This window comes from Rhynchophorus ferrugineus, unplaced genomic scaffold (genome assembly GCF_030347505.1).
Source record: "Rhynchophorus ferrugineus isolate W39M unplaced genomic scaffold, kcgeb_rfMv2 rfM1, whole genome shotgun sequence".
NCBI lineage: Eukaryota > Metazoa > Arthropoda > Insecta > Coleoptera > Curculionidae > Rhynchophorus > Rhynchophorus ferrugineus.
This window is the reverse complement of record NW_027472580.1, coordinates 80,207,454-80,226,986: the sequence shown is the minus strand read 5'-3', so window position 1 is coordinate 80,226,986 and position 19,533 is coordinate 80,207,454. Positions and strand designations below refer to the sequence as shown.

Here is a 19,533-nt window from a genome sequence, read left to right as displayed (position 1 = left end):
ACGTGTTTAATTTATTTTTTTCTAAATTAAAAGGCTACTCCGAACTATCGTTGTCTACCACGTGTTTATAATTGACCAATTAAACATTTTTTTGCGATGAATTGCAGAAATATATTACCGTTCGTGTCGTGTGGACTAATCTAAAGTCGTAATTATTACATGTAAATATGTTTTAACTCCGTTGAGCAATAAGAGAAACCATAAAAATAAACGTTCAGTATGAGGATCATAGGATTCCAAGTATGTTCGCCGCTTATTTTAAAATACTTGATAACGAGGCTTACTAAATATCTACATAACCGCGAAAATAAGCATACATATATCGATAGATAGACTAAAAATCGAATATTTAAATAGCCAAATTATAAGGCGCGTATGTAATTTTTGACAGCGCTAGATATTTTTTTAAATATGCACTTTTTAGGATACATATACAGATAACTTAAATTCTGTGATAACGATGAATTGAGTAGTTTGATCGAAGATTACTTAATTCCTAGGATTTCTATCAGTTGCTTTTGTAATTATGTACAAACAGAATTGCATATAAGTGGTACCAAATATGGAACCCATATCTTTTTGAACTATTATATAATAATTTATATTTATATGAAATACAAATAGTATCACTCTGTGGCATTAACAACATTTTTTTAAACAATATTTATCATTTAATTCAATTATGAAAATAAAGGAACACAGGGAAATATTTATAATGCCGTATGTATCAATTATGTGATAGCTAGGTAGTGGAATAAAGTAGCTTTCAAAGGTAAAATATAAAAAGTTCACTTGATGTGTCTCTTAATATAAACAAAATAGAAACATTCCAATACCTAATAATAAGTAATAACTTCCATAAATAAGGCCACTTGGAAGAATCAAAAATTCGACATGGGTTCTACAAAGTTATCAGAAACATACACAGATTGCTTGGTAAGCGCGGTGGTCAAGGCGACAGACTTTATATTTAAATATTTAAATATGTTCCTACTGTTGCGACTGTCTCGGGTTCGAATCCTGCTGGAGCATGGATGTACTTTATGTTTGTGGTTGTAATTGTAAATGTTTTTTGTAATTGAAAATGGACAACAGTGGAAAATCCAACAAGTAATAGCCATCCCAGTCACGCCATTAATCAATTAATCGTGCGGGATGAGACCGAATGTCTTCTGAGATGGTCTCTAAGTTGGTCACTGGCGAGTCGGTAGACTTAATGACCAGGACCATGGTTTGGAATCCACGTTAAACAATAGCTCCAGTCCAGATAAACCCTTGCGGGCAAAAAGGAGACTAAAATATTTTTCTATTAATTACATCTTACACTAAATATGTAAATATTAGTTAACGTTTGTTTAAAATATTTTCTAAATAAATAAAATAACAACATGTAATGTGACAATTGATAACTCATTTTATAATTGTACATTAATTATTGTCGTAAATATTATAACATAAAAATCTATAAAATAGGTCCAGGGTAGTAGTTACATGTTACTATTTTAATTACGGGACCTCCTTTTCTTTTTTTATGTATTTTTATAGGTGTTTAATTGAATCCTATCCATAAAATATGTAGCCATGCAACATTTTTCATTTTTTCACTTTGCAATCCTGTTTACCTTTTTCATCCACCAGAACAAGCAACACCTAATTATTACTTTTCTTATTAAATTTCCCTCCTCCAGATCTTGAAAACAAGTAACGGTTTTTAAAAAGAGTGACATTTGCTGGCCTAACATTTTATTAGGAATATCCTTTAAATTTGCTTTGGCACATACTTTGGGCAATACATACAAAATTCTAGAGATGGCGTCAAAAACATATGAATTGAAACAAGTTCCTGGTATCGTAAGACAACATTTGTAATACTGGCGAGCTTTGATAAATTCTGTATTTATATGTGTTAGGAACTGTTATGGAAGACATGGTTGATAATGTAAAGGCTTTTGTAGATTGATTGCCAGTTACTACATCGCTTGTAAAAAAAAAATCGTAAGTTTTCTAAACCTCCTTCTGAACATCCTCTTCACGTGATCTTTCAGATAAAAAATTGTTGATAATGAGGCTTTTGAATGCTGAGACGAAATGGTCAGGTGTCGGAGAAACTTCTTTAATCCCCAAGCTCCTAATATTTCCAAAAAATTTTCCAAACTATCCTATTGAAATGGAAATTATTACGAATTTTCTCTTCTGTAGTACTAGGTATATACTATTTATTCTATTAACTTCTTTAGAAACAGATACTACTTGTTTGTATAAATGCCGGGCTTTTTGGAGTTAACTTAAGTGGTCGAGTAAAACTAACTACAGTTAGTATCTAACCTCTATATTCTAGAAAATAAAAATTATAAAAATACCTTTTTGGTGTTGTATGGTCTAGCTCCTAACTGACTGAAGTTGAAGGCGCAAGTAAAAAAGTTTTACAATATTTATGTTGAAAATGGGAACTGCATCTTTGTTAAACAGTGGTCGGCCACATTTGGGCCTATAATCTTCTGCACTAGAATGCAAAGAACAAACCCTTATATGCATATACAAATACTTCTAAGAGATTCCTTTAAGTTTATCGTTGTTTACCTTATCAAGCCATATCTTAGCCCTTAAAGCAAAGCTCATGGGAAAACGATGCATTCTGTTAGGACCATAAAACATTGTAATATTAGCACAATGAAATCGAGTCTGTATATTTTGTGGTTAGAACCTTTACTTGACAAACGCTCACGTTATATTCTATAACATTTATAATTCAAATCGAAAGAAAAAATCTGTAATCTTTTTATCGACGGCCTTCTGGTGGTATAGCAGTACACTGAGAACATGGTAAAGGTGAGCCCATTTAAGTTACCATTCTATGTGTCAATGTTTTGTGACTGAATATTGTGAGAAGTATTCATTCGGTATTCAGTCAAAGTAAATAGGACCATGTGCCGATTCTCTCTTCTTTTCTATCTTGAACTAGCTTCGCTTTCAAAATCGTAAACACAAATATCTATTTTAGATAAAACGGAAAATCATACACTTAACATATTTCGCCAGTCCAATTCATTGTTCTCGATGTACGAGTTATTCAATCAACTAATGAATAAATAAAACAATAGTGACAGTGCGTATCATTATGACATATACGTATTTTATCAAATATTAAACACTAAAAGGCAAATATATTTCGTGTTAATTTTCTGTTGGTTCACTGTTGATGAATCATATTTGAACAGACTTTAAACTTGTAAATAATTTATAATGACGCTTGATTTATGGAGAGTTGGGAACCACATGCATTTTTTAATTAATACGATAAGGTATTTATTTTTATTAATAATGAACCTTCTCTAATTATATAAACAAATCAAACAATTTATCATTGCTATCGTATAAAACTGGAAATAAACAGAATATGTTGTTTATTAGAAGAAAAATTCATAGAATTCTAATATTTCTGGTATGTTTTTCTCCCGCTTCTGCATTATTTCATTGTGAAGTACAAATGTGGTTGGAGAGCACTTGGTTTTAACGTCTTAGATATAGAAATTTGAAGAAAAAAAAGCCCAAGCTATACGTTTCGAAGGGCATGTCATTTTTCCAGTGAGGAACTTTATATCTACCTACCACATCCTAATCTCACCAAAGTGATTTTTCACATTGGCAATGCTTGCTGCTTATTTAATAAGCAAATCATAACTAGGTTGGCCACAGTTTCACCTCGAATAATTCAGAGGTTAATCCTTGGCGCTTGACATCTGCTGTAAGAAATCGATCACTCCCGCTTGAACAAGTTGAAAAATATTTTCTGGTTGTTTAATATTGATTTTGGTTTCAAATCATTCTTTTGAACAATGCTCATTTCATATGGGAGGTTACATAAATAAATAAACTCATTATACAAGCTAATATTGGATAATATTGATATAGACGCAATGGAACTAATCAGTAATAAATGTTTTTAAGACTGTACACGTGAAATATATCATTGAGGAACACTTTGAACAGTTTAAATTTTTTATTATTTTAAATTTTTATTTTAATTAATTTAATACAAAATTAATATGATCATATAAAAAATGCATATAAGTACATTTTCAAACAAGTTGATTTACACCATTCGATGCAAAACTGTACTAAATTTGTATAACCAATTTATATAATGCTCCTTGATCTCCAAAAATATATTTTGATCCCACTGGATCCTTGATTATAAATATTAAATATAATATGAACTCTTTAATTATAAAGTTTGCCTCTATCTAATACGTAGAACTTATTCTAGCGTAAGTTGCTAATTGGAACAATATAAATGAAACATTTACTCAACTTGCATCATCATTATTTCTAAAACCTTAAAAATATATTAGATTAACAACAAGTGGATAAAATTCAGCTTACCTACTAAATGCAATTGAACAAAAAATTAGGAAGGCAGGAAGACTAAATAGAGACATGGTGTTACTCGATCTACAAACAACAGTTAGATTCTTTCTTGAAGAATCTCTCTTAGGAAGCATCATACTTCAATGTATTGTGACCGAATATTGTAATATCTATTAGAGATATTGATTTATTGGCAGAATTTGTAATTTGAGTATTAAGATGTAACATTTATTTAATGTATAAATTGAGATGAAGCAGCATTGTGAAGATTTGATGAAGAGAAAAACGAGCCATAAGTTTTGCTAATTTTATCATTATGGTAGAAAGTAAAAAAATATATACGGCCAAACACAGAACCTCCTCCTTTTACGAAAGTCGATTAAAAATACATGATACGTCAACAAAATAATTGAAAACTATAAAGTATAAATGAAAAACTAGTAAAGTAGAAGAGGTCACAAGTCTTCCAGTTGGTTGGTATTGATTTTGAAACAAACCAAATCAAACCAAACCAAATCGACTCAGTCAAAGTAAATTCAGTGATCTTTTTCAGATCTTCAGTTGTCGAACTAGAAATCAGAATGTCTGGACGTCAGCCTACAATGAACTGACCTTTAAAAATTACGTTTTAATTATAGTCTGACATTTTTACTTATACTGGAAATATTTAGAATGAACAATTACATAACGAATAAAAATATAACGTTACTTTTGTTTGCACATAAATAAGTAAATGAAGTATTGTCTGGCATGTACCATATAATTTGAATATAAACAATTGAACAATTTTTTTTCAGCTGAAAATTAGTAACTATTTGTTGTATGAAGTGAAGAAAATATTCAGAGAATAGTATGTTATGTCGTGTAATAGACATAAAATAAGTAGCTGAATAGGCAACTATTGTTTAAAAATAATAACAGTCTAAAATACCTTAATACGAAATAACTTAGTATAACTAAATTTTGTAACCAATGTGCTTATTAGTCAACAACAGTATGTACAAATCATTTGCAATGATTAAAATAATAACTAACTATTTTTATTATTTATCATATAAATCACTTTTGATAATACGTTAACAAAATTCTAACTTGTTCATATACTATTCAACTATAAATGTGATCTGCAGCTAAATGGAAAAGCTAACTATTATTTCAAAAAATATTATATTTTATTATTTATCGCGAGAATCTCAGAAATCTCGCTTTCTCCTCTTTTATTTGCCTATGCAATGCAGACAGACTCTAAAGTTTTAAAATACCAGACAGTTGTTTAATGAAAACACATCCTGCAGATTCGCAATTAACACATGAACGTTTTTTTCCTATCCCACTGACGCGACACACGCATCGGCCTAATCTGGAGGGGGGGACCGAGGTGGCCCCCCGCACACCGTATGCTTTTCGCGTCCCCCCTCGACCCGCTCAAGCAACCGACGCCACAGCCGCGGCCTTATGTTTGTTGCTTCGTGTGCATTATGGTTATCAGCGCACAGTTCAAGTTCAATGTCGGTCGGCATTGACCTTGAACGAGCGTTCTAACGCATAACAACCAGCACTGTTCCGTTCTAAATATAATCATTAGACGTGTGTGTATGTGTACAGACACACAAACACATAAGCACATGCACGACACCTATTTTGCAACAACACCATGCGTGTTGGGACCACTGTCGAGACCGATTACGAGGGAATGTCGTAAAGTATCGCGTTTCAACTAGTTTTTATTATTCTGCGGTTCTTTATATTCCTCGCGATACAACTTAATGTGTGTCTTGCAACGCAATTTTAATTATTTATATTTAAGGAAGTGGTATAAATTTAAGTTTACGTGAAACTATAATATTTTTTCTGTTGTATAGTCTAGGGGTCTAATTTATTAGACCTTTAACTAGCCTTGGGAACTATCGATTGAAAACAGTCAATAGTCGCAAAACAGTCGAAACAGTCGAGTCAAAAAACTAGCGACTGAAAATAGTAAGTACTATTTTCAGTCAAATGCACGATTCGACTAATTTGTTCAGTTCGTGATGTCAGACGAATATGAACAAACCCTTTCCTGTATAAATTGTGAGAGAGGAAAGGACGAAGTTAATTGCTCGGAGCAGTTAATATATATCTGCTTATATTTTCCAACGGTAGTATAAGCCAGACGGAGATGTATATATTCCTTCACGTACTAACTTTTAAAAAGAAAAGGAAAAAATAATTACTGTATACTATTAAGTATTACATATTAACTATATTATATTAACATGCAATTAATCATTTCATTTTAAACGAAGTCGAATTTCGTTTATATTTGAATGTTCTGTGGATCTGTAAAAGGGAATGAAATTTTTTTATGAAATGGAATAATACCAAAGAACTTAAATAAAACCTAAAAACTAAAGACCTCCAATAACCATAAATACTAAATAAAAATTAAACATATACCTAATCATAGAAAAAAAAACTAATTCATGAGATAATTAAAAATGATCGCACAATAACTACTAGAGTTTTTTTAAATAAAGTAAATGCTTTATTTGTTATTGAACGGAAATATTTTTTAACAAAAATCGAGAGAGTAATCGAAATATGAACTATTATTGCCACAAAAACTGTCAAAATTATTTTATTATTTGTCATTCACAATTTAAATTTTTTTACCCTTAACAATCTTGAAAATTATCATTCTAAAATGCTGCTATAATAATATGCAATATATTGTTGTTATTACAAACAAACTACCAAAAAATCATAAAACTATATATATATATATATATATATATATATATATATATATATATATATATATATATATATATATAAATATTACATATAAATCTATGTAAGCATAAATTGGGTACTTGTTTGTTAAAGCTAGGACGACACAGCCAGAACGTTCGAAAAATCAGTCGAATGAAACTAGTAGAACCAAAAATAGTAACTAAAAGTACACGACTGAAACCGTTGATAGTAAATAGTAACAAAATCAGTCGGACCGAAAATAGCGACTGAAAACAGTCACTGGTAAAAAGTAGTAAAATCAGTCGAACCAAAAATAAGGACTGAAACAGTCGATAGTAAAAGGTAGTAAATCACTAAACAGTCGATAGTTCTCAAAAAAAACCTTTAACTGATTTTCGTAATTTTTATAACATGGGAAAAGAATTATGACTTATGATAAAATATAACATTGCATTGTGTCGAATGTCTGGTGAAACTATGCAAACCAAGAAGGGCACCGAGTAGACAGAACACACGTGTCAAAGTTTTTCTTTACAAATTGCTTATCAGATCCATCGTGTTATATGGATCTAACACTTGGTATTGGTTTGCCAGGCCGGAACTAGTGGAAAAGCTTAAGGTAATGCAAAATAAACCTCTCAAGCAAACTCTGAACACGTCATGGTTTGTCAGAAATACCCAAATTCATTGGGAAACTGACACACCAGAAATAAAACTGTTCGTTTTCTCCTTATACAAAAAATTCCATGCAACCTCAGCTCTCTTCAAAAATCCCACATCAGATCCCTGTCAGAGGCGTTCCCAATCCGGTAACTCTATCTCTAAAGACTATTCCCCAAAAGTGATTCTCCAAGCCGCCTAAGGTTCTCATGTCCCAAATAAAGCGCCTTCACGGACAATCCTCTTATAAATTCAGTTAACATCAGCAAGAAAACCTTTTCAGCTGGTAAATCAGGCCACAAAGAACGAAAGATAGCATTGAAATAAGTATTGTTAAAAGAATTGTTAGAAGAAGTGAAGAAGGAATTATTAACAGCATTGAAGAAAGAGTTGTTGAAACAGATATTGATAAGAAATGTAGTGAATGAAGAATTGAACTAGAAGAACAGAAGCAAGAGATCCAAAATCCAATATTATCCAAAGTCAGACTTTAGTTCTTAGTAACTACATTCGATCTAAACCTTAATCTTTTTCCCATAACGTATTAATTAATATTTTTATATGTATATTAGAAGATATTAATTAATACGTTATGGGAAATTACAACCTTGTTTTCTCTCCAACATCACAAGTGTTTCTTTATTGTATTTTCTTGCATTTAAGAGTTAGTTTTCTAGCTAACAAAATTATTTTATAAAACAATTAGTTAAAAATAGTATTAATAGCTTCAGGGATTAAGGGTATTTTTTATTGCTGCTTGCCTTAACCGGCAACCTGATCGCTTACCGTTATTACTGGTGACTATATACTCAATACTCAATAACTCAACGACTTACCTAACTCTTTAAATGTCAGTGTTCAACCTTTTTGATGATCGTATGAGAAACAACATATTTAAACAGTCATTTTTGTGGTTTGATGTCAAATCTGTAACCATCCATTCCTTATTATTTTCTGAGAGAAAAACACATCAATTAAATTGACAAGTATTTGATGAATATATTTTATTTTATTAGTGAATATTATGATTACTATGATTAGCTATTTGTTATTATTGTCCTCTTAAGCAATGAACAAACAGTGTAACAAAGGCTAGGAGACATAGAACAGTATATATCAGTGATTTAAATCGCGTTCCGTGATATACTGGTAACTTAAAAATCGTCAGTAGAAATTTGAACCTTAAAATTATTTTCTGGTATCTGTAGGTCTATTCTTAGTCATAAAAAGTTAGTTTGCTAATACATTGTACTTATCTAAATCGGCGACAAAAGTTCCTTCTATTGTGATACAATTGAATAATTACATATTTAATTATTCTATTAAAGGTTCTTAAAGAATTTATCCATTTCATCAAAGCTAAATTTTGGTGCTCTTACTTAAGCTAAAATACTTTTCCCACGTACTTTTAAAAGCTTTTAAAAATTTTTTTTTGGATTAACTAAGGTACAGCCAAAATGGTTCGATTTAGACCTATAACGATAGCTTATGATATAAATACTTGTTATCATTACTTAAAGAAGAACCTCGCTTCATGTGATCGTCGTACTGGTGGCGTAAATGTCGCGTGTGCGAATACAACATAGTTTATTACTACTGTACTAGACATTTTTCAAACTATTGTTCATACCTCTATAATATTCCGTAAGTCCATAATATTATATCCATTGTACCTTAACATCTCAACTGCAAATGATAATAATCTCCCATGATGTGGTGAGGGGTGAACAACGCGCTTAAAAGATTGATTCCAATACTCAGACATTTTTACCAATGATGAACTTCAAGCAACATTCAATGACTTTAATGAATCAATTCTCTCTGTACATTTAAATATCTAGCAAATGATGACGGCTCCTAATCAGAACTATTTGAAACTGACGAAAATATGTTATTTGATATGTATATAATATATTATATATTATCAATATTATGCACCAACATCATTGCATCTAGTTTGCGAAAAGCAAATTTGATAACTAAAATATAAAAACCAAAAAATGTAGTGTAGCGACCTTGAGGCATGTCGAATTTTACATGGTGGAATAACGGTCTACAAAATACCCAGAAACAGAATCCCAGATGTTGAACACGGGCGGGGTGCCAGCAGCGCCAACTAGAACATGATAACGAATATCTGGGAACCCCGAGACGTTAATCTGAGATGTTATTGAAGGGTATTTCCATTCATTCAATAACCGACCATCGTTTGGTTTAGACATGCCACCTTCGACTGACCAAGCCTCGTCTCCCAGTACACCGCTCCCATCCGTTTTATCTATTTTGAATTTTTCACATTTTTATATTACTTCAATAAATAACGGTCACATAACGTGAACACCACTGTTTCATTTCGTTTTACCTCCATTGACCCAGCCACATCATTTACCCTAAAGTAGTAATTTAGTGCACTTTTTTATTTAAAATAATGAAGCATCTAGAATTGTTTTGTTGGGATTTACGGTGATAGAGATATTTCTTTCAAAACAATATGAAAACATTAGCTCATATATCCCAACAACATGGATTTGGATGATTTAGTTGCTCTACATTTGGTGAAATCAACTGGATATAATTTCTTACCACTGCTGAAAAAATCGTCTTATGATTTTCAGTATACTTTTTTTAGACAGTTTAAATATAGGAAGAACAATTATACACCATTAAAACAAGGATGTTTTAATAGTAACTAAATTTGTCATATTTTACGGCTTCAACAAAAGCTTTCGTTCAGATGTGATCATTCAGAATATGATTCGTTCAGAATATTTTAATCCAGAATAATTTTAATTCAGAAGGTTTGCATTTACTTCATTTTCAATAGTTTATCTTTCTATTCATCAAATATAAAAACTTGTTTCTGTTTCTATCTCCAAGTTGAACTGAATTTCGTTGAGTTTCTTTATGTGCCATATAATACAAAAACTGTCTGAATAATGTTAACACAGTGTCTGACATAGTGTGGCCAGAACTTTGCAACAAGTATAATACTTTTGTTTCCAACCGTGCGCTCTTTTACTTGTTGTTCAATAAAGAAAAACTGACAAGATTGAAACCTAAATATAATATTAAATTTAAATTAATAGTATAAAGTATGATAATTATTATAATTAATCCAGAAAGACCAGATATTTATGAAATAATATAACTTATTTTACAAATTACTAAATTGATTGAATTAAATGTAGATGTTCTGAAAATTAGCTTTATGAAAAGTTAGTAGTACTCCAATGAGATTGACTGTTTCTGAAAATTTCTTGGTAAAGTGGTACACTGTACTGTTCTTTGTGGTGCATATCATACGCTTGCTTGTGAGTTTTAACGACGAAACCGATATCTTAGGCAGTTACTATGTGTGTGCGTTGCTTCAACGGCTCTGTTTGATATCAAGAAAATGCTGTGCCTGATCCGATCGTGGTTGACTGTAACAGATCAATTGAAAAGTTCCCGGCTTACCATAGTAAAACACATTTCTTTGGCAATATTAGTTTTTTTTATTCAATATAATTCCGTTCAAACGTAATAGACTGATTGTAGCGACCCTCCAACTTTTTGATACTATATTTGTAGTACGATTTATCCTTTGCTTCAAAATAGCTCTCAGTTTCGTCGATCACCTCCTCATTTGACGAAAATTTCTTCCCAGCGAGCATTCTCTTGAGATCTGTGAACAGGAAATAGTCGCTGGGACTCATGGATTTTTGACACGGTGCTTTGTCTTGGTAAAGCAACACTTTTTTTTCAAATGCGTCCAATTTTCGGCGATTTCGTCTTTTAAACGGTTCAATAACGCTATGTAATAGTCGCTGTTGATGGTCCTTCCTTTTTCAAGGTAGTCAATGAAAATTATTCCATGCGCATCCAAAAATACAGACGCCATAACCTGGCCAGCCGACAGTTGTTTTTTCCCACGCTTTGGAGCGGGTTCATCGTGTGCAGTCCACTCGGATGACCGTCGATCAGACTTCAGAGTGAAATGATGAAGCCATGTTTCTTCCATTGTCACATATCGACTCAAAAACTCGGGTTAATTACGCTTGATCATCTTCTAACACTGCTCGGAATCATCAACTCTTCGTTGTTTTTGGACAAAAGTGAGCTCGCGCGGCACCCACTTTGCACAGAGCATTCTCATGTAGACTTTAGAATAAGACTATTTAATTAAGATAATATTATATACAGAAAATCGCTTAATGAAGTGATTTTCTGCATGCCATATAAATATAATATAGACATAAGAAATACTTATTGCCTATATGGCAGATTGTGGAATCACAAAGAGTAAAGAAAAAGTTTTCTAAATCATTAAATCCAAAACCGACAATTGCAATTTGACAGAGCAGCATCACCAAAAATTGGACTTCGATAGCAGATGTCTTCATATAGAACCATAGTTTTGGGCAACGATTAGCGTACTAAATAACTCTATGTAGTAGTACATGAACAATTATTTTTTTATTTAAGGTAATATTAAAACCAAAATATTTAACAGTTAAGTTAAGATTTATGGGATTTTTCATTAGTTATTGGAATTGATACTTCGAATATTGACAAATACATAACTGTGATTGAAATATATACTAGTATTTAATACGTAAATATATACATATTCAGAATCAATTAAACAATAAAAATAGTTATAAAATATGAAGAACGGATAACTTTTTTTTGTAACCCCGCTGAGATGTATTTAAAGAAAAGTAGGTTTTCATTCATAAATACAGAAAGTAAAATCCGTGATAAAATTTTTTGTACATCAATCAAAAGTCGATGACATTGCTAACGCGTCAAAAACTATCGCAAAACCAAATAGGCAGAATCATAAACAGCGAAAGATTTCCGCGAATATGGAGATTTGGTCACTTGATTGAATAGAATCGTTAATCGATCCTTACGTATTTCGAATACAATTACAGCTCAAAGTTAAATAACCATAACGACGCTAGCAGTGTTTCCTGCTAAAAAAATTGGTTTTATTCAAACGGGTGATAAAAAACCGTTTCGAAATAATTTGAAATTCGCTAAAGTTTTGAAATAATTCGGGTATTGGGCATTCGAAATGTTTTCAAGACGTGACTCGCATAATTAAAGAACATTGTAAGGATACGGTTATTTTCGATGCGTATAATTCTATTTCGGTACCATTCGTATTTCCCATTATTACATCTGAATGATATACTAAATATAAACTCTCAAAAAAGAGGCCCCTTGTAACAGAGAGATAGAAACATTAAACCAGATAGCAAAGGATGCGGTAAGAATACAAAACTTGCTATATGTGTTAATTTGAGCTTCATTACATTTTTTGCAAATTCAAATATTTTTCGTTACAGCCTTACATTTTTAAAATTTGATTTCAATTTAAATTGGTTATCTGAAGCAAAGAAAATGTACACATTTTGAATAATATTATTCAGCAAATCTAAACATATAAACGGCAATACTGATTTAAAAGAAATGTAATGACCTTGACAATCCTGTAGGAAATAAATTACTCTAAAAAATCCCATTCTGGCAGAGAGATGGAAACATCACGTCATATAGCAAAGGATGCAACAAGAATATAAAAATATGTATATAGTGTATCCAAAGTTATTTTGTCCATAAATCATCAAAATTTGTGACGTCAGAACGTCGCAATGTTGCCGTATCAATCTTGAGTTTTAGTTCAGTTTAGTTTTGACATACAACAAAATTCTAATCTAAATAAAATAATTAAACAAAAATACTGTTATCAAATATAATTTATTTTTACAATATAATAAATTTAATTCATATATTATCGAAGGACTTAAAACTATGATTAAGTACACAGTTATATTAGTTTGTAGGTTAGGGTTGTGTTTGATTATATTTACATTGAACTCTTTTTCGTACCACCTATGAGTGAGAGTTCTAGGCGCATTTGTAGTTGTAACCCCTGGAGTCCTAATCCTCCTGATTAACAATTATATATCCAAGTATATTTTACTTTCATTATAGAGCATATTTACCTTTTACGCTTAGTTCTTGTGTCCTTCGGTGCAGTGCACTCTTGTAAAGACATTTTGATATAACTGTATTTCTCCTTAGTTATCATATATTAATTATATACTCACCTTTACTTATTTCCACTCTCATTACCCTGTCTTATAAATCGGCAGCATTGATTCATATCATATTCAGAAAGTTTCATTCCAGTGAATAGCTAAGCTGTTAATTTCCATATACCAAACATCTGTTCACAATTCCATCATTTATCAATTTCTTCTGCAATGTCTCTGATGGAGTTCATCCACATCGAAGGTATTATTAACCGTTCCTGTTTCCAGCATTAAATACAATATATCTGCAATGAATTATTGTGCGTTATGACTAATGAAACCTAATCAATCGTTATTCCAAAGTTTACCCTTTTTCCATCAAGTTTTGTTATCATAACAGTATCTTTATTAATGTCTTGTCATGAGTGAGTATTGGGTCCCATTCTGAAATAACCATGTCTCATCCAAATAAATAAATTAAAATAATAAGCCTTGCTTCATTTTATTGTATACTTTTAAAAACTGTATTCTTTCAAAAGCAATATCCGGAATTTCCATTACACCTCTTCGATAGTTTCCAGACTAACAGTTTCCTTTGAAATAATTGTATTAAATTATTTTTGTATTGAAAAACCACTCAATGCTTTTATACAATTCATATATTTAATCTCTGATAGAGCTAACATCAAGCTGATCTTGATTCGTCAGCCGCTTAGTATGAAGGTTTCTTTTCGGTGAATTCAAGATTATATTTTTCATTTTTTGAGATATTTCAGTGACCGTGTCCAATAGGGGGCCACCAGTATCTTGTTCCTGTTCAAAGTATCTGATTAGAGACGCAATCTGTCAGTACTAGAATAGTAATAAGCAGCGATTTGAAATTTATCAAAACAAGCAATGTACTAAAATAACGTTTGCTGGTTTATAACCTCTTATCCTATTGTATTTGAAGAACTTTGTATACGTTTGACAACCGAACGACTTTGAGAGGATAGTTCGTGTGTCTGTGTTGTGTCTCTTTTTGATTAGAATAAAATAGAAGGAAATTATTGCCTGATTCTAAAAGGAATTTACAAATTGCGGTAGGCAATACATTAAACATCTTGATGACGTATGTATAAAAAACTCTGGATAGACTACAGGTGTTATTCTGAGCACCATTATTTTATTTGTAAATGCATATATTTTTCTTTAAAATACCCTTATATTTTAGCAGATCAAATTATATAAAAAGCAGTACTGATTTCAAAGAAATTTATATTCCTGTAGGCTATTGGACGAGATTAATTTGAAATTGAATGAAACAAGTGTGTATTAATTAAATTGTATTTATATTTAAAAAGCCCAGTTATGCCGTTATATATTGAAAATAACATCGTTTGGATATCTGCATTGGTCTCCCATGCTTATATAGTTCTGAGTAGGCAGCAGCCTAAACACTATCAAAAAATTGTGAAAAAAACGTGATGAATTCATTGATCTTAGTAGCTGTATAAGACTTGTCTGAACCTATAGTATTGAACAGTGGAGTACTACTAGCAAATCTAACATAGTTATCCTTCGAAGGTTCCAGAATAAAGTGTTTCGAGCCATATCCGACGCCCCATATTACATCTCCAACAAACTAATTCAGAGCGATATCCACTTGGAATCCATAACGAGTGTGATCAAAAATGTTAGTGAAAAATACTCGCCAAACAGTTAAGTGTGCGCGATGACAGTGAATGCTTAGGTTCAAATGCATACTACCATTCGAACTGATTAATACACACATAAAGTGAGATATAACAGTCTTTAGAATATTATTTAGATTATAAGTTTATACAGCAGATCACTTACTAAAGCGATCTTCTACAAGTCAGTATAATTATATTGTATAACGGAAATTATATAATAATACTTATTGCCCACGGACAGATTGTTGAAGTTCTAAAAGATTAATTTTTAAAATACACGTCTTCGTTGGATAGCACAATCGTCTCACCTCAACATAATTGAACTGTTATGTAAGGTGAGAAGGCTTTAGAGAAGAAACTGAAGAGGAGTTGAGATTTCCATCTGCAACATCACTGAAACAATTAGCAGATATGTTGATACAAGAATGCGACATTCCGTAAGAAAATATTCAGACATTTACAATGGAATAACAGCTAATTTAAAATTACAGCTATTGGTGGCTCAACATCTTATTAATAAATAAATATCGTGTGGATTATTTTGCCCATTCCCTTTATAATAGGAAAAAATAGTCCATTTTTCAATCAAGATAACGTCATCAAATCCACAGTTTCTTTGAGAAAAATGAATTGATGAACTGAATTCAAAGTTGCCCTGTCTATTAATTATACTTACCAGATCTGCCCTCACCAAAAATTGACTCCAAGATATTCATTACGACATGAAAGATATCAAAATGATCAAGGTTTCGGAAATGCGTTATACTGACAAACAATGATATTTACTCAAAGACCATTACCCCGTGGTCTTTTCAAGCAATGTATTTAGTACATATATAATTACATAATATTACATGGGCGAATAAACACAAATATTCATTGTTCCCGGGTCGTAACGCGTAAAACAGACGCAAAAACAACAAAAGAACGCTGAGAAAAAAAGCCGGCCCGAGCACTAATAACATTAGGCTTATCAGCGTGTTTTTTTCGTTCCACGTGAGCATTTTTAAAGCCGCTATTTGCGCGCTCTTATCGTAAGGCTGCGCCGCGTTTTCGTCATCCGTTTCGGATTCGCGAACCGCCGATTTTTCCAAAATGAGTTTTCGCAACACGTCGCACCGCTTCGTCACGGGACCGGCGGGGCAAGGAGGACCACTATTGGGCCTATTTCGAACTTACCTATCGACCGTCAATATTGGACTCTCTTTTTTTTTCGTTCGTTATTTCGCACGACAGCCATGCATTTGTTTGCTTTTAGGAATAATCGGCGATAATATCGTTTCGTTTTCCCAAACTCGGTTATGTTTCTCCTACATTTTTCATTTCTTTTATTAACTATCGGTTTTAAGGGATAGCGATATGTTAGGCTTAAGGGATATGTTCTGTTATTTAACAAACATATAACAAATTTAGGGTAAATGATGTGGCTCGGTGAAAAACAGGAGGTAAAACAAAATGAAACAGTAGTGTTTACATTATGTGACCGTTATTTATTGGCAATATAAAAATAAATGTGAAAATTACAATTAGATAAAACGGATGGCAGCGGTGTTACCTGGAGACGAGGCTTGGGCAGTCGAAGATGGCACGTCTAAACCAAACGAGGGTTGAGCACTGAATGAATCGAAATACCCTTCAATAACATCCCAGATAAACGTCTCGGGGTTGCCGCCAACTATTCGTTATCGGGTTCTAGTTTTCGCTGTTGGCACCCCGCCCGTGTTCAACATCTGGGATTATATTTATGGGTAGTTTGTAGACCGTTATTCCACGATGTAAAATTCGACATGCCTCAAGGTCGCTACACATGTATAAAAGTGACTTATATTAGCATATTATTTTTTAAATTTTTTCTGTACAAAACGAATATAAAAACACAAGTGATTCTAGGAAATTTGGAAAGCCTAGAATGGGTTACGTTATCTGCAAAATATCAAAAACGTCTCATAAATGGCAACATATTTGGTCCTTTTCCTCACGCTTTATTATAATTGCCAGATATAGTATCTTAAAAGGTCCAAGTCTAATACTAATATATCATAATAGTTCATCTGTGACGATGTGAAGCTCAGGGTCACTACTTTTTTATTCTGTTGGTTTTACCGTATTGTGCTGCCCAACCTGAGTTTCCTTAAATGGTATGTTATTCACAGAATATTCCAGTTTTCTTTTTTTAATTGCATTCCATCCTATTTATTCCATTTGTTTTTATATTTATTTATTTATTTAATTATGTATTAGAGATTTTTTATTTAAGTTTCTCCCATCTTAACGTCCCTCCTGTTATCCTTCTGAGATATTTCATTTCCGTTGCTTGAATTTTGTTTTTCTCTTTTTTAATATAACCTATATCTTATAACCGATCGTTCGAGTCGTAGTATTTTGTTTTATATATTTTCATTTTTGTATTGTTTCAACTGTCTTCCTTATTAATTAATTTGCTATTTATTGCGTAGTATAAATTCATTATTTGGTATTATTTAACGTCCCATTACTTTCAATTTCTATTCTCCATATTTATATGAATTTGATATAATGTTTGAATGAAATTACTAGTTGTATTCTTGGTTTTTGTATTTGTATATTTATTTCTTATGGATCCCCTGTCGCCATAATTTTTGTTTTGGTTAATTATCAGCAATACAGAGTCAGCAAAAGCTCGTTCTGATATTTCAGCTTTTTTATATTTTTGTACCGTATTTTTTTCGACCTAACATGTCTTTTGTTCAGGTAGTATCTCCAGGTTTCCTTCTTATACTGCATGCTTCACCATGCTGCTTGAATTTAGTGATATCTTCTTTTGTTAATACCACAGGTCCATTTTTCTGCATTCAGAATTGAATACGTGAACTAATTCTAAAGTTTTTCGGTTATTTATCCTACATATGCTTGCGTATTTTTCAGTTATGTTATAAGGTCGTTTTGCAGTTTATAATTATAGTATTATATATAATATTACTCACAAAAAGTTTAAATTGCCATACTGGTAACAAACTACGCGTTATCACTAATTTATATTTCAACAAAAAAAAACATTTCAAAAGGAAACGAGCAGAAGTTTGTATGATGCTCAAAGAGTGTGATGATTGCTTGAACGACTATTCGAATTAATACTCCACAACAAACTCCATTAAATAAAATGTTAATGTTATAAAGCCAAAGAAATCTAATGTTAACATGATGCAGACTTACCAAAAGGAATATCTTCGTAGCATTGTTATCGTCCCATGGTATATTAGGAATAAAGACAGCCACAAAGATATAGGGGTACAATGGTCAGCGAAAAACTCAAATTCTGGCGAATATAGGATTCGGTGGACCAAGGAGGATTGTTAATGTTCAAACTATATATGAAGATGTCTTTTTAACAGCAAAACTAAAAGGGGCCCTCTAAAGGTAACACGTATACAAGGTATATTATATAACACGATTAATACGGCACTGGATATTCTAAGAAATCGATCTGATATTTAGGGTGATAAGATATGATGACGTGACGTGTATCTGCGTTCTAAGGGTTCGTTGACATTAAAATAGGATTAAACTGGCAGAGTTGTCTGAACCGTCAGAAAAAGGTGTTGTCTTCTTTTCCCCGATAAAATAGATAATTGTTTGTGAGTGATGTTTGTGATATGGACACATGGCCCTGTTAACTTTGACTTAATATTGGATGAATGTTAACTACAATATTTACTTAAGTAAAGTAGAGGTTTAGCCACTCCGCTAGACAAATTTGAGAAAGAAATCTCTAGAAGTTTCTAAGATACACATCAAAGTTGTGTATCATTTATTTATGCATAAAATAGTGTTTGCATACTAGACTGTTGAATATATTCGTGAAGAATATGTTAATTATAAGAACATAGCCAACAGTTATATTGTTAAATAAGGTCATGTCGAAATTAATTTTGAAGTTGCATCATATAAATATGTCGACAACGAATTAGAAATATGTAATGTACGTAAACATTAAATTATTTATAATAAATTTCCTCATTCCTCATTAGTTCCGGATCTTAAATATTAAGCAATATATTATTTATATATAAATAGAACCCTAAATAAATTCCAAA

At 31.7% G+C, this 19,533-nt stretch overlaps 2 long non-coding RNA genes across 2 annotated transcripts in view; one reads left to right on the top strand and one right to left on the bottom strand.

The window, feature by feature from the left end:
- Window positions 1-19,533, top strand: part of LOC143190964 (uncharacterized) — a 257,772-nt gene that overhangs the window by 116,621 nt on the left and 121,618 nt on the right. The window lies entirely within an intron of this gene.
- Window positions 13,464-14,020, bottom strand: LOC143201281 (uncharacterized). The gene is made up of 3 exons (XR_013006922.1): window positions 13,860-14,020; window positions 13,755-13,794; window positions 13,464-13,698 (listed from the first exon to the last, which is right to left on the bottom strand). It is a non-coding gene; the product is annotated as an uncharacterized LOC143201281 (long non-coding RNA).